The sequence below is a fragment of the Solanum lycopersicum genome, chromosome 10 (genome assembly GCF_036512215.1).
Source record: "Solanum lycopersicum chromosome 10, SLM_r2.1".
Classification (NCBI taxonomy): Eukaryota; Viridiplantae; Streptophyta; class Magnoliopsida; order Solanales; family Solanaceae; genus Solanum; species Solanum lycopersicum.
Window position 1 is genome coordinate 19,223,860 of NC_090809.1, and position 14,460 is coordinate 19,238,319.

Sequence of the window (14,460 nt, forward strand, 5' to 3'; positions counted from 1 at the left end):
AATAAAACAAAAAAATAGTAATAAAATAAATAAAGAAAAAGGTACACTACTAATTTGATCGCGATACGACACTATCAATTTTTTTTCTTCCACTTTGAAGATGTAAATTGCACCCCCAATTCTGAATCAATTTTTCTATTACGCTCAAGGGGTGGTGGTACAAAAAGAAAGGTCCCAAACAACAGATATCACATTATGCACTTCTTGGATCCTATGTGAGGAATGTAATTTTTCGATGTTAGAACAATAAATTCAACAATATAGATACAATTTTCCTCCTCCATACACTCTTCTACAGGCTCAGGTGAGTCAATGATAATAATAATGATAAAAAATTTAAAACTAATCCTAAGAAACAAAAAAATACAAGTTAAAATAAATACTAAAGACAATTTCTAAGCCATATTCCCCGGCAGCGGCGCCATTATTTGATAATGTTCAAATATTCAAGAAAAATAAATGATCATATGTAATATATTTACCCAACTATGAGTCGGGGTTGACCCCACAGAGAATATGGAAGAATATTATCAATAACAAATATTTAACTATATAGGCGTTATATTAAAATGGGGGATTTTAGATTGAAATAAAAATAAAAGAAATAAACATACTTTGAACTAAGTATGTATTTATATCCAAATTAATAAACATAACTAGCAATATGTTCTCCATAAGCTCATAACGCGGTAATCCTAGTAATAGCAAGTCTTCTCTAGTTTTATGCATGCAAAGTGATAAGTTACGTATCTCTAAATCTTTGGTTCGACATCTAGTGATTTTCACCCGTACCTTGGTCCGGCTACGTGTGTATACTTTACTAAACCTTACCTTTACCTCATATTAAGCATCATATTCAATGATGACTAAGTTACTACTTCCTACCAATTGAAACTAGCCTATTAGATAGTATATACTAAATCTACGTAATAATTCTTTTTTTATTAACTACCTACTTGATTTAGCAAGTAGCAACAAGGCGAGTTCTAACGTTGGCCACCGTTAAAAAGACTTCTAAGCGAAAAAATTATCAATATATGAAACAACCTATTTGAGAATTGCTTAATTACTATTAATACTTTGTTAATCGCTCATGGTTCCAACAAACCTAGTAGTGAAACTTAGCTACTCATTATCTCAAAATACAATCAAAATTTATTAAAATAAATATATTTGTGTTAATCATAAAAAGTTAAGAACAATAGCTAAACTATATTTTTATTAATCACAAATACAAATAAATAATAAAGGAGAAGAAAGAATAAACCACAATTCTTTGGCCTCCACGACGACCTTACAAAACTCCAAAGCTAGAAAAAACTTTATATTATATCTTGTATCTTGTTTCTCGGCCTCCTCTAAAATAATTATTTCTATTAACTATTTATAGCTAATGAAAACCCTAAATAAAATAATTGAGTTCAAATTAAATTAGGAATTCAATATCTAGAAGAAATTGATTCCGTAAATTATTTGCTGCAAAGGTTGCCGCGTTGATCTCTTAGTGGCTGCCACGTGGCAGCTGCAACAAGCAAATTGAAATTCCTCCGGTTTGAGCCGCAATTTCCGTACATATAAATATATTATTTTATTCAATTTAATCCATTAAGCTATCTGCTTGATTTCCCTTCTTCAACTTTTTATTTTAAATTTGTTTTAGTTCGAAACTTCTTTATTTTATCACCAAATTAATTCTATATATAAAATACACAATTTAGCATAATCCATAAAATTTAAGATCAAAATGGACAAATATAAATAATAAATATGTATTACACATAATAATAAAAATGTTTATTTTTGCCTTACATCACCTTACAGTGAAAATATTTTACAATCTAACAGTGCAACAATTAAGAAATTCCTTACAATTGTCCTCCAATCAATCTCATATAACCATTTAGACAAGCTCACTATTCAACTATATGTAACAATTAACAACCTACACAATATGCACATGAATCATAAGGAAGATATCATGCATGACCATGCATGAAAGCTCATCTTCCATAAACTCCTACAGAACTTAAGTTACCAAGAACCCTTTGTTTTAGGCTTTAATAAAAACATCAAGAAAGGTTAAGGTCATCTCACTCCCAACAAACATAATCTTCACCATACTCCCCCACTTAGGAGAAACCCATTCTAAGGTCAACTTAACATCCACTACAATTAAGTCCCTTAAGGCATATTAAACCTTCCTAATACTTTCTCACCAAAGTCTATCTCATGTAGACTAAAGACTCTCAAAGGTCTTATCATCTAACCACTACATCCATCCTTACTAGGAGAACTCACTTTTACTATTTCTAATCTCATCCACTTCCTTTCTATGGTTGGGTCTTAAACAAGTTCAAACCACCTAAACAACCACTCTTTCACATCCTCACACTATACCTTACCATTCCTTTAGACTTAACTACCTTCAAAAGGTAACTAAGCCAACCTAAGGTCATCAACACCTTCTTTCACACCTCATCCAATAAGTCACATCTCATCTTTACTCTCCCTCAACCCAAACTTCATAAAGTCACCCTCAATGGGCCAACACATAAGGGAAACAAGGGAAAGCTACAAAACTCTTAGGCATGATTAGATTAATGAAGAAGTGAAACTTTTCCTAGCACCAAATATCCTCCCATTTATAATGTGGCGCGCTTTACATTATAAACAAGACTTGACTAGATGTGGTACATGAGACAACTTAGACACTCCCAAACATTATGCTCTGATATCAAGTTTGTAACAACTCACAAGTACACCATAGAAGTTAGAACATCCTTGTGTCGTCACACGGCAAATGAGACTTGAAGAAGTCTTATCTAAGCTACTTGTATCATTCATTGCATAATAAACATCTTAATATGAGTAAAAATTTAACATTTTTGTCACACACGAAGAACTCTTTCACAAACAATATGCAAGCGAAAGACTTTCATTTAAAAACATTAAACCTTTACAACAATCTCGTTGAACCATATAATCTTTGGAGTTTACAACACTTGGGACTAAGCCCATACAAGACACAAAATAAAGACTAAGACATAAGGAACTTGTAGATATTGTTCACGAATCAATGATGACTCACCAATACTTCATCTTCAAAGCCTTAGAAACCTATAAATCCTTCATGTCACATCAAGACTTCCAATTCCCTACACATTAGTCAAAAATGGAAAAGAAAGGGGTTAGCACATTAAATGCACTAAGTATGGAAGCCATGCAAAAACCATGAAAAAAGGACATTTAGTAAATAATATGCTTTTCATGAATATTTATTAAAGCATCATACTATAATCATAAGAAATACATTTAACAACTTAGACACACATAAGAAATCATTTAAACAATAAGTCACATTTTTGGAAAACATCACAGTGAAATTACTTCACTGTAACAGTGAACCTTCACTGTACAGTGAAGTTTCTTAGCTTCACTCTACATACTATTTAGCATATAATTCCCTCACTTAAATCTATATTAAGACTCACTTAAGTGAGACAAAGAGAGAACACCCATACACCCTCTCTAGGCACACCTGAATGATCTTTAAGACCACTCATCATGAGATACACATACTTACAAATACACCAATCACATGAACATGAGATCCTATTACTAAAGGTGACTCTAAGGTTCACTTGAGTAAGTTTTGAAGCAACCACCAATAAAATCCCTTACACACATACCTAAGAGATCATATAGACTACCTAAGATAGAATCATTCTCAGTTAACACATTAGCATATAGATGATATGCTATTCTCCTTCCAAAGGCTATCAAAAGACTTACTAAAGTAAATCAAGAAGATAACGTCTATAATTGACCTGTTCAAGATTACCTAAGTAATCCTTAAGACTACCTAAGTCTTAGATAATGTATACATAATCAACCAACTTCCTTCACTAGAGTCATTCTTAAGACTTATCTAGGTAAGATGAGAAGTGACCATTCCTATGACCCCTTCACACCTTAAAAAGACAACCCTTAACTACTCTAGATAAGTACTTCTTCATTTAACATAATTTCTTAACTTAAGTCATTACATACCTTAGTTCATTTAAGAGACATTCATCACACAAAGTACATTCAAGAAATAATTTTGAGAAGAACTAGGGACTCTAACTGACATCTTCAAAGCCTATTGTACAATGTCTAGATAGCATCCCATACCACCACCTAGACTTCATCGAACATCTTTAATGCTAGTAGGTATCCTACACGATGAGAATAGGCAATAACCGACATAGACCATGATGGCTAGACATGGAATCTGGAGTTCTAACCTCCTGCGATAAGGGTTCTACTTGCAAAGGGTAGAACTAGGACACATCCCATTTAGGCACATGGTTAAGGAATATGAAGAGCTTTTATGCACTCTAGTCTCATTCTCAAGTAGAGCTAGTAGTCTCCTTATCAAGTAGAGCTACTTCTCATGACATAATCACTTGGTACTATCCTTTGCTCGCATAGAGTCATTTACATTAAAGATTCATACAATTAGGTTCCATATCTAGTTCATAACCCAATCACATTTACCCTACCGAAGAGGTCCACTAGGGCTACCTTTCAATAGCGACTTAGATAGCTCATTATGACTTTCCTAAGGTTTTAAATGATGGTTTCCATCCAATCAACCGTAAGTCCATCATTTCTTTACTTGAAGGATGCCGTTATGACTTTCGGCTTCAATATACATAACCTTACCACTAGTTTCAAGGTTTCACATAAAGGACCCTCTTAATATCATTCACGGTATCACACATCATTCATACATTCAAGACTAAGAGGCTTTAGCATCCTAAGTAAAGACATCTTATATTATCATATCATTCATACATATATCAAGTAAGAGACACCAGCCTACCAAACAAGACACAACATTCTTTACTTTATCACATATAGCATATCATTCTTTGAATTACATAAGAATGACCCTTATCATATTTATGTCATCCTATACATTATCATAACTTCATCAATATTACCATTATAGACTCACACAGTCAAGTAGGAACAAGCATGTATCAACCCTGAGACTACACATAGAAGCACATAGTCATGGTCTACATGATTTTGTTAGCATACATAAAAAGAACACATACTTTCACATATAGATAGATATGCTCATACTTCACATAAATAAACTAAACAAATCATCATAATGCTTCAAGTAGTGCCGACAAGGCCATGATCGTCATATTGCATAAAGTAATGCCGACAATGCCAAATCAATTCACATAGCACCACCACCATAAGTGGAATATACCAATCACAACATAATTAAAGTCTAATAACGTAAAATTAAAGAAATTAGGGCAGCATACCCACACTCCATCTTACCATTTCGATTTCAAGGCTAACTCATCCAATTCGATATCATAAGGTCCTTAACCATGGACATAACAAATAATTCAATACAATTATATTAATAATCAATGAAACTAGGTCAAACCATTACATACTCATAAATCTAATACAACCTAGATATCAATTTACTACAATTATCACATCAATGGATAGCCCATAGAAACTATATTAGAATTCATAAGCCTTGAGTCAATATCAATTCAATAAGCCTAATACTAAATAAATCTAAGAACATTCAATACTCAGTTGATCAAATAGAAACAACCTATAAACCAATCAATCATAATATATACATGAATCAAAAGCCCATAACATTCTACAAATTAAGTGTTACTTTAAATGCTACACTTCAAAAGTGTTACCTAAAAGCTATAAAGGCTACGCTTTTAGAACATCATATGGTTACACTTTTCATGACCTCAAGATACATTTATCAAGTGTGGCCGTTACTATCATAGGTCACACTTACAAAACGTAGCATTTCTTACCTCCTCTCAAGCTACACATTTTAATTGTTGTGTTTTTTAATTTATTTGGCACAATTTGAGATAAATAAGCCACACAAATAAATTTCTACAACCACACTCATAAGGTGTGGCAATGTTATATAGGCTATAAATATTATTTTAACATATCTATATGCCATATATTTTTTTTTGGATATTTCTGATCTTCCCCTTATACAGTTATATCTTAATTAGTTAAGTCTAAGGACTAATTTATAATATGCATATATGAAAAGTATATTGACTCGAATACAATTACTAAAAATCAATATTACAATATATATATTTGTAATTAATTTCACAAAACCAAAATAAAATTAATAAAAATTGTTCAAGAAGTCTTCATCAGTCACACGATTCTCCATATATTTGAGCTCCTTGCTTCATTCATGCTCTAATTCCTTAGGACATTAAACCACATGTAAGATGTATGACTACAAATAATATTGTTAACTAGAAAATGTTTATAAAAGACACATTTTTCCTATACTATTTGCAGTCATCAAAACAAAATCCACTAAAAAGTCAAATTAAGTGTATCAAAAAGAGAAACATACCAACATTTGATTGAATTTAAGCAAAAAGTGGTGAAAAAGAACTTTAGAACATCTGCCACAATTATACGATGAAGTTAGAGAGAACGAAAGTGAACAATGTTAGGATGAAGCAACTAGTGTAAACATCTAAATTACACAAATATAACAACCTAACATAGTAAACATTTTGTATATTCATTCAATAATTAACAGTTAAAATTTGGGCGTGAGACAAGCTATGGTTTCTCTTCATTCATAGTCATTTTCACATCATCATCTTAAAGTGAGTACTAGGTATTAATAAGTTTCACTTGGATCTAGAAAGATATGCTTATCGAGTAGGGGATAAGATGCACACAAACTAGTTCAAATATAGATCAGATTTTCTTTTGATAGCTGAGAAATCCCTGATGGCCTTCCAATCCCTAATACGGGTGTAAGTTCTCATATTTCAGTGACAAACTCAACCAAATATGTAACTTTGACAAAATAAAATAGCTGAAAACTTGTCTTTACTTGAGAAGAAACATATTACATCATCATTGATTTTCACATACCAAGTTGAACTTCAATTACTCTATTAAATTCTAAACATTTAGCCTTGAAAGAAATGCTACCCCAAAATGAGATGTCATCATCACTGTAAATTTACAACTCCACACATAAAAGTCAGAATACATTTTATTGTTGAAAAGCAAAATAGTAAGCACACGTAAAAGTCAGATTACATTTAGGGTACTTACTACTCAGAATGGTGTTCCTGGTATAAAGAACTACATGGGAATGTCTTTAGATTTTGTAATTTTGGCTGGAGTTTTCTTCTGATTTCTCCTACGGGAAGCATTTGAACAAGTTCTTCGACCTCCGTTTGCACCCTATCAGTAACACAAACTTTCCTACTCTCCGAAAAAGGACAAATGAAATAATATGTAGATCATAGCATATAGCCAGAGGCATACACTACGACAAGCATTCAACAAGTTTTACCAGCAAAACTATACGGAAGTATCACATAACCTCCCCCGAGACACACAATGTTGAGGTCTATGGATATTGTCACTAGTCACTACCCCACTATTAACATGTTTCTAAAATGCACTTGTAATGTCATCCTTCCTCTTTTTCTATATTTCACAAAAAATCAGCTTTGTCTGAAATCAAAAGCTGAAAACAACACTCCCTGATCTCACTACAGTTAGCAGGGAAAAGATGAACACTAATGCCGTAACTAGAGTTAGTTCTGGATGGATATTAACCAGCAAGTCATACTTCATAATACTCGTAGTAATTTCTTTTAGAAAAAAGAAGCGAAACAAAACTAATAACCAACATATGTATGACATCCGAAATACTAATCCAATTAGAAAGGCACAAATCTTCTTGTATGAAATCACTAAACATATGTAATAGAGATGAGAAGTTTCCTATAAAAAAATTATTGTAATGAACTTATGGGTATCATGAAATGTAAACAAATCAGAACAACAACTCTGTTTTTTGGAAAAATATCTTGTTCCTGCTAGACTTCTTTAAGAAGTAATGATATTTCTAATGGTACCACGAATGGTAAAAAATTTAATAATATAGACTTCTCTTTTGGGGGGAGTGGATATAGGGAATTCATATAGCCAATCTAGATAATAATTTATGTGACATAATTATTCTAGAGAATTTCTATAAAAGTGTTTTCTTCTATGGCAAGGGCATGCTACTCAAAATAAATAACCATATATTGAGTTTACTACCTAAAATATACACCAATTACATAATTTTTGATAGGTTATTTGATTTCATAACCAAGAATGAATTAACAATCTAAATACTTGGAATTATAGTATGTAGTATCTAGGATGAGACTGTGGACTCCACAAGTCTGTAAGACTGCATTCTGTGTAATTTCATCACAAAATCAGAAATCCCTCGTGTACAGGAAAACCTATTGTGAAACACAAACAAAGCATTCATCGTAAGAAAACAATTTTGAAATAAAAGGAGAATGCCTTACGAGCTGATGCTATTTTCTTTGTTTCTCTTTGTGCTGATTCAGCTATAAACATTTGAAATATAGTTGTTTGAAGAGGTCTTTCGATTTAAATTGAATTGGTTGAGGAACCATTGATAATAATCTCTTCTCAAGTATGTGAAAACATCCTGCAATGATGTAAACAATATACTTTAAGAATTATATTGCAAAAGAGAGGTATAAAGAATTACAACTTTATATCTTAGTAATTAGAAAATAAATTCTTTCTTCTGAAATAGGACGAATGAAATAATTTGTTATAAGCTTGCTTGGTTTAGTACCAACATCAAGAAGTGTAATCGTCGTAACATCTTGTCGAGCTACTTTTTCCTTGACAGTTTCCTTTCGGAAGATGTAATAAGTTAGGATATGGATTGTATATCTTTGGGTGCACTGAATGGAGGGAACAACACACTATTTTCCAGAAGGCAAATTATAAAACGAAGAATTTCATTTAAAAGAGTGGCATAAATCAGTACAACCTGGAGAGTCAATATATGTTATCTTTGTTAAACGTTTTTTTTACTTGGGTAAAGAAAGAGTGAGACAGAAAGAGAGGGAACAAAGATCTGTCCAGTACTTAAAACTTAAGGAGGAGAGTCTAATAAAAAAATTAAGTTAAATTTTGTAGTTGGTGGGAAGGGCACAACAATCTCTTTTCCTCTACAAAACAAGAAATTATACATAACAAACACCATAGAAGAGTCTATCCAAAGAAAGCAAATCAACAAGATGATATCATTTCTCGGTTATACCTAAAAAAAAAGGGAGTACAAAACATGCAAGGAAACTGGATTCTAGAATGTCTAAGCTACTTGATCACACAATTAAAAACAAAAAAAGCAAATTCAAACATAGAATATATAGAGACTCTATAAGCTTCATAATAGGCCATGCACAAGCATGGAAATTCAAGCAACATTACCAACAAAGTGCGATCATTGATGGATCAGTGAGGAGTTGCACAATGTATGTGTTTCACTGGTGGGTAGCCGCACACCAATAGTTAATAGCTTATGAACAAGTTCTAGATGAATATTTGTGATATAACTCAATCATTTTGAACTGTAACTTCTTGTACAAATAATCATCTAATAAGCCAGAATATAAGTTTTTTTTATGCATTTAGAGTAACACACAACTCACTTGAAGCTCTGGTGGAAGATATCTTATCTTTAAAACTGCGGGTAAACACCTTGTCGGATTCATCCTAAAAAAATTAGAAGTAGAGTAAGATCTCAAATATTTAAATTGAATAACAATCAGCTGAAAAAAGAATGAACAAGAAAGATAAATATGAATTTAAAAAGCCATAAACTTATAAGAATCAATTATTTTATGGCCCTAGTTGTTAAATTCTCCTTCTAATCATGTCACAGACTCTTCCTGGCTTCCAGAGACTAAGTGTACTTCATGCTCTAGCTTTCTGATATGTTCACCCACGTCGTTGCCTCCAATACATGCATGTGCCTGTATGTTAATGTAATCTCCAATAGCAAAAATTACCTTTACATCAATGCTTCTACGTAAGAAAACACAAAGGAAATTACTTAAAATTCTTGAAACTTCATGAAATAAAAAACTACATAATAATTCTGAAGTTTACTTTTGGTAAACAAATTTGGAACTTCACATGTGGCTAAAAGGAAATTAAGTCTGAACTTAAAAAATGACAAAAATAAAACTACTTCTAATCCAAAAAGCTCATACCTTAAGTTTTTTGCCTCACCAAAAAAAAAAAGGAGCAAAAACTATCATATTTTGATACTAGATTTTAAGTCATACCAAAAAGTAAAATCACCTCACATGTAATAAATTTAACATTAAACACATCCATCATTTCCACATTTCAACGAACTCAACCATCAGAGTAATGAAACACCTCACAATCATTAATCATAGTGTATAATAGAAAAACTAGCATGAGGATTCAAGACTTTATACAATGGTTAGGAGTACTTCTCAGTGGCAATGAGAGTAAGTCTTGTACAAATAAATCTACTTCCAATCTTTTTCAAATATTTTACACTACTGAAGAAGCTTCCAAGACATAAATTTAAGATGCACATGTTTCATAAACTTGTCAAGGAAAAGCAGCAGTAACATACTTCTAAAAAAATAATTTCGGAAAAGATAAATTAGTGAATACTAAATGAGTACAAGGTAACCTACCTTGTCTTGACTAATCTCAGCCAAAATCATCTTATCAATCTAAGGAAATATAAAATTAACATACTTAAATATTGGATAATGCCCACCATGAAGAACCATCTGATGCGTAATACTACTACAAGCCAGGAACCCCGAAATCAATGCAAAACACATCAATACATAAGAAAACTAAACCCATAAGTGAAACATCTTAGCCCACACAATAAATCTAGACATAAAAAATAGAAACTCTTAGATGATAAATTCCAAAAAAACACTTCAAATAGTTCTGTCCCTGAAATAAAAAGGGAGTAGTAATTTATATTGACAGTGGGAAACATCAATGGAGCTCAGATTCTTCACCTTCAATTAAAAATTTTTGTACATCCAAAGAGAGTTAAAATTTTACATATACTTTCAAACCAATTGATTTGCTATCAAACCAACTTACAGATGTGTTGATAACTTACTCAGATGTTTTCGAGTAGTAATTTCCTCTTTCTCGTTTGCTGATATGCCTTGGGATCACCTTGACGTACATGATTTTCGAGACTTTCTTCCCTACTTTAGAACTTAAGCTTTAAAACCCCAAAGTAATCGATTCCTTTTAAACAAAAAACAAAAATTCAATCAATTGAAAAGAACATTATTTTTAGTACTAGATGATTAGTAGATAATACGAAGGAATATTGGCGTATGATTCTTAAGCTTGACAGAATCATACTTACCCTTAAAGAAATTCGTATTGGAGAAAAATTTAGCTCAGCTCTTATTTCTTCAGCTTTCCCTCTTATGTTCTTCGATCTTTATCTCTATCTTCAACTCTTCAAAATAATCTTTTTCTGGAGAAGAGAATCGCAGGTATCGAAGAAATCTTCAACACAATTCTTCGATCTTCAGCTTAACTCTTCTATTATCAGCTTAATTCATCCATCATCAGTTGAGCTCTTCGATTTATCTTCTAGAGAAAGAGTAAAATACCTTTTAGAGAAAGAGTAAAGCGTGTTCTGGACCCTGGAGAAGAAAAAAGTTTTATCGATTATTAATTTTTTATTAATAAGTTTTTTTAGCCAATAAAAATGGGAGGGAGAACTGAAAATGTTAGAGGGAATATTATATTTTAGTGAAAACTTTAAGGCCACACTTTTAATGTGTTGTTTTTATAATTAAAACAAAGGACACTTAAGAAGTGTGGCCAACAGGTAAATAGTTGTAGTCATTTATTTTATATTGTAACAACACTTGTAAAGTGTAGCCTATACCATTAAAGAGTACACTTTTGAAGTGTTTCCAAAATTATCATAGCTAAAGGTTAAAAATTTTGGCTACGCTTTAAAACTGTTTCAAAAACTACTTTAGGCAACACTTTACAAGTGTAGTCCAGAATAAGTGTGGCTGTAGACTATAGTGTTCCAAGAATAGAGACTCCACTTAACATATCATAACCATATTATTAACATATAATGAAGAAGAAAACATCGGTTTCACATAATCAAGAGTTTCACAACACAATAAGAAAGTAGAAGATAATTCTACAACTTATTATGGTATAAAATCACATGCTTCATTACAAATAGCGAAAAATTAATTTATATTCAATATCATGCTTATATAAATCAGTTCTAACCACATTACAACAAATTTCAAGCAAAGAATGAATTAGTCAACTTTTGTAAAACAATCCTTATTACTATAATTCTGTAGGATAATATATGAGAAGACCTTATAAAAATACAAAAGAATATAAAAAAGTTAAAAGAGAATTACTAGATTTATATGTAAAACAGATATATTATTAAAAGACCTAAAAACAACAGGCTCTAAAAAAGAAATAACTAATAAATTAAATTATATATTTTTTTAGCTAAAATATTAGAACAAAAACTAATAAGACATCTTATATCTAGAAATTTTTCAATAAAAATACTTCATGAAAAATCTTCCATTTGCTTTAAGAATAAGACTTGATAATTGGCTATTATATAGAGATAAAAAGATTACAAAGAGTAGAAACATCAATAGAAGCATATATATATATATATATATATATATATATATATACGAAAACAAATTTTTTATACCAAAAAATTTTTATATTGAAAGAAATAACGACGAATATATAAATGCTTTAAAATGGGAATTATAAGGAATTAGTCGTGCTATAGATAGCTATAATAAAAGAATAAATTTTTTTTATAAAGATAATTACCCAACTACTTTAGGATAAGATAACAATAGTAACAATAGCTTCATTAAAAAGTATAGAATACTTAGACTTACAAATCAATATTGAAAAAAGATTTCAAAGATTAAAATCAGACAATATAATTAAGTATAACTTTGATAACAGAAATCATTGCTTACATACAGAAGACGCTAAGTATAATACTTTGATAGATTTAATAATCAATCTCAGTGAAAAAAATAAAAGAATCAAACAACAAAATTATAAAAATATTATGTGAACAAGAAGAAACGCAAAATAAACAAAAACAACTCTTTAGTAAGATAGAAAATAATTTAGATTATCTCAAGGAACAAGGAGTAGATTTAAGTAAAAAATTAAACGAGTTAAAAAATAAATCTAAAGAAGAAGTTAGTAATACATTGATAATAAAAATACAAGAAATAAAGACAGAATTAGCATCAATAAAAGAAATAGTTCTTTTATGATAGATTTAGTAGAGTCAGAGACAAATAGAGAAGCGATAAAATTAATAGAAAAAAGAATACCCCTTCCATCAGATTATAAAGATTTTAGTCCATCTTCAAAATCAGCTAATATTATTATACAACATAACAATATAATAATATCACTTTTATTACAACTACATAATAAGATAGATAAAAACTTTAAAGAAAAAGTAGAAGATAAAAATATAAACACAACTGGAATAGAAGAATTAATAGAAAAGTTAAATAAAATAGAAATTACTCCTCAAAAAGAAAAAACAATAAAAAAACAGAAAAAATGGATATTTTTCCAACTAGACCAAGAGATAAAAGATAAGAAAGACCAAGACCAAGTTACTCCCAAAATATGATAAGCAATAGTTTTTTGTCAAGAATATTAAATAAAAAGACAAAGGAAGAAAATAATCAACAATTAGAAGAAATAATCGATACACATAAAGATATACAAATCTTCCAACAAAATCAATTAAATTTATTGAATCCAAAAGTTTTGTGTAATACAAATTCAAAATCTCAACTATATAGACATTATAGAGAAGAACAATTATCAGTATTAGGAATTTTTTTTGTATCTTTACCACTCATAAACTCTGAATCTGTAAAAGAAATAAAACATGTTAAAAAAGACTTAATGAATATAGGATTAATAGTTATAGGAATTAAAGGATTAATTAGAAAAAACTTAGGAACAAAGACATTAATTACAATATATGATAATAGATGGTCAGACATAAAAAAGGCAATTATAGGATTAACAGAAGTAGCTATGACTAATAATGGAGGAATTTTCTACATAAGTCAAGATTTTATGATGAATTTAAATGAAAATTATAAAATCTAGACTTATGTAGAAAATTCCTCCATTATTAGTCATAGCTACTTCTGTTAAGTCCAGTTTATCTTTTTTTGTTGTTGTTTCTTAAGTAATTTTTCTACGGTTTGGGTTATAAGAGATTTTAGATCTTTATTTTTTTGGGATTTTTTGATTTTTTGTCTAAGAGTCTGGTTAAATGAAAGAGGTAACCTTCTTCTGGAAAATGAACCTTCATCCTTTTCACTTTTTGGCAAAGTGACAGCCATCAACAGGTTTGAGAAGTCATTACCGGCTACCATTTGAACCGGAATAGCTATATTTTCATCTGATACAGTGTATTTCTTAACATTCAGTGGGGAATGCACA

The 14,460-nt window shown here is 30.5% G+C and overlaps 1 long non-coding RNA gene across 1 annotated transcript; it reads right to left on the bottom strand.

The window, feature by feature from the left end:
- Window positions 1–6,103: 6,103 nt before the first annotated feature.
- LOC104649526 (uncharacterized) lies at window positions 6,104–13,297 on the bottom strand. The gene is made up of 6 exons (XR_743439.4): window positions 11,315–13,297; window positions 11,057–11,190; window positions 9,582–9,645; window positions 8,418–8,563; window positions 6,434–6,485; window positions 6,104–6,277 (listed from the first exon to the last, which is right to left on the bottom strand). It is a non-coding gene; the product is annotated as an uncharacterized lncRNA (long non-coding RNA).
- Window positions 13,298–14,460: the final 1,163 nt, after the last annotated feature.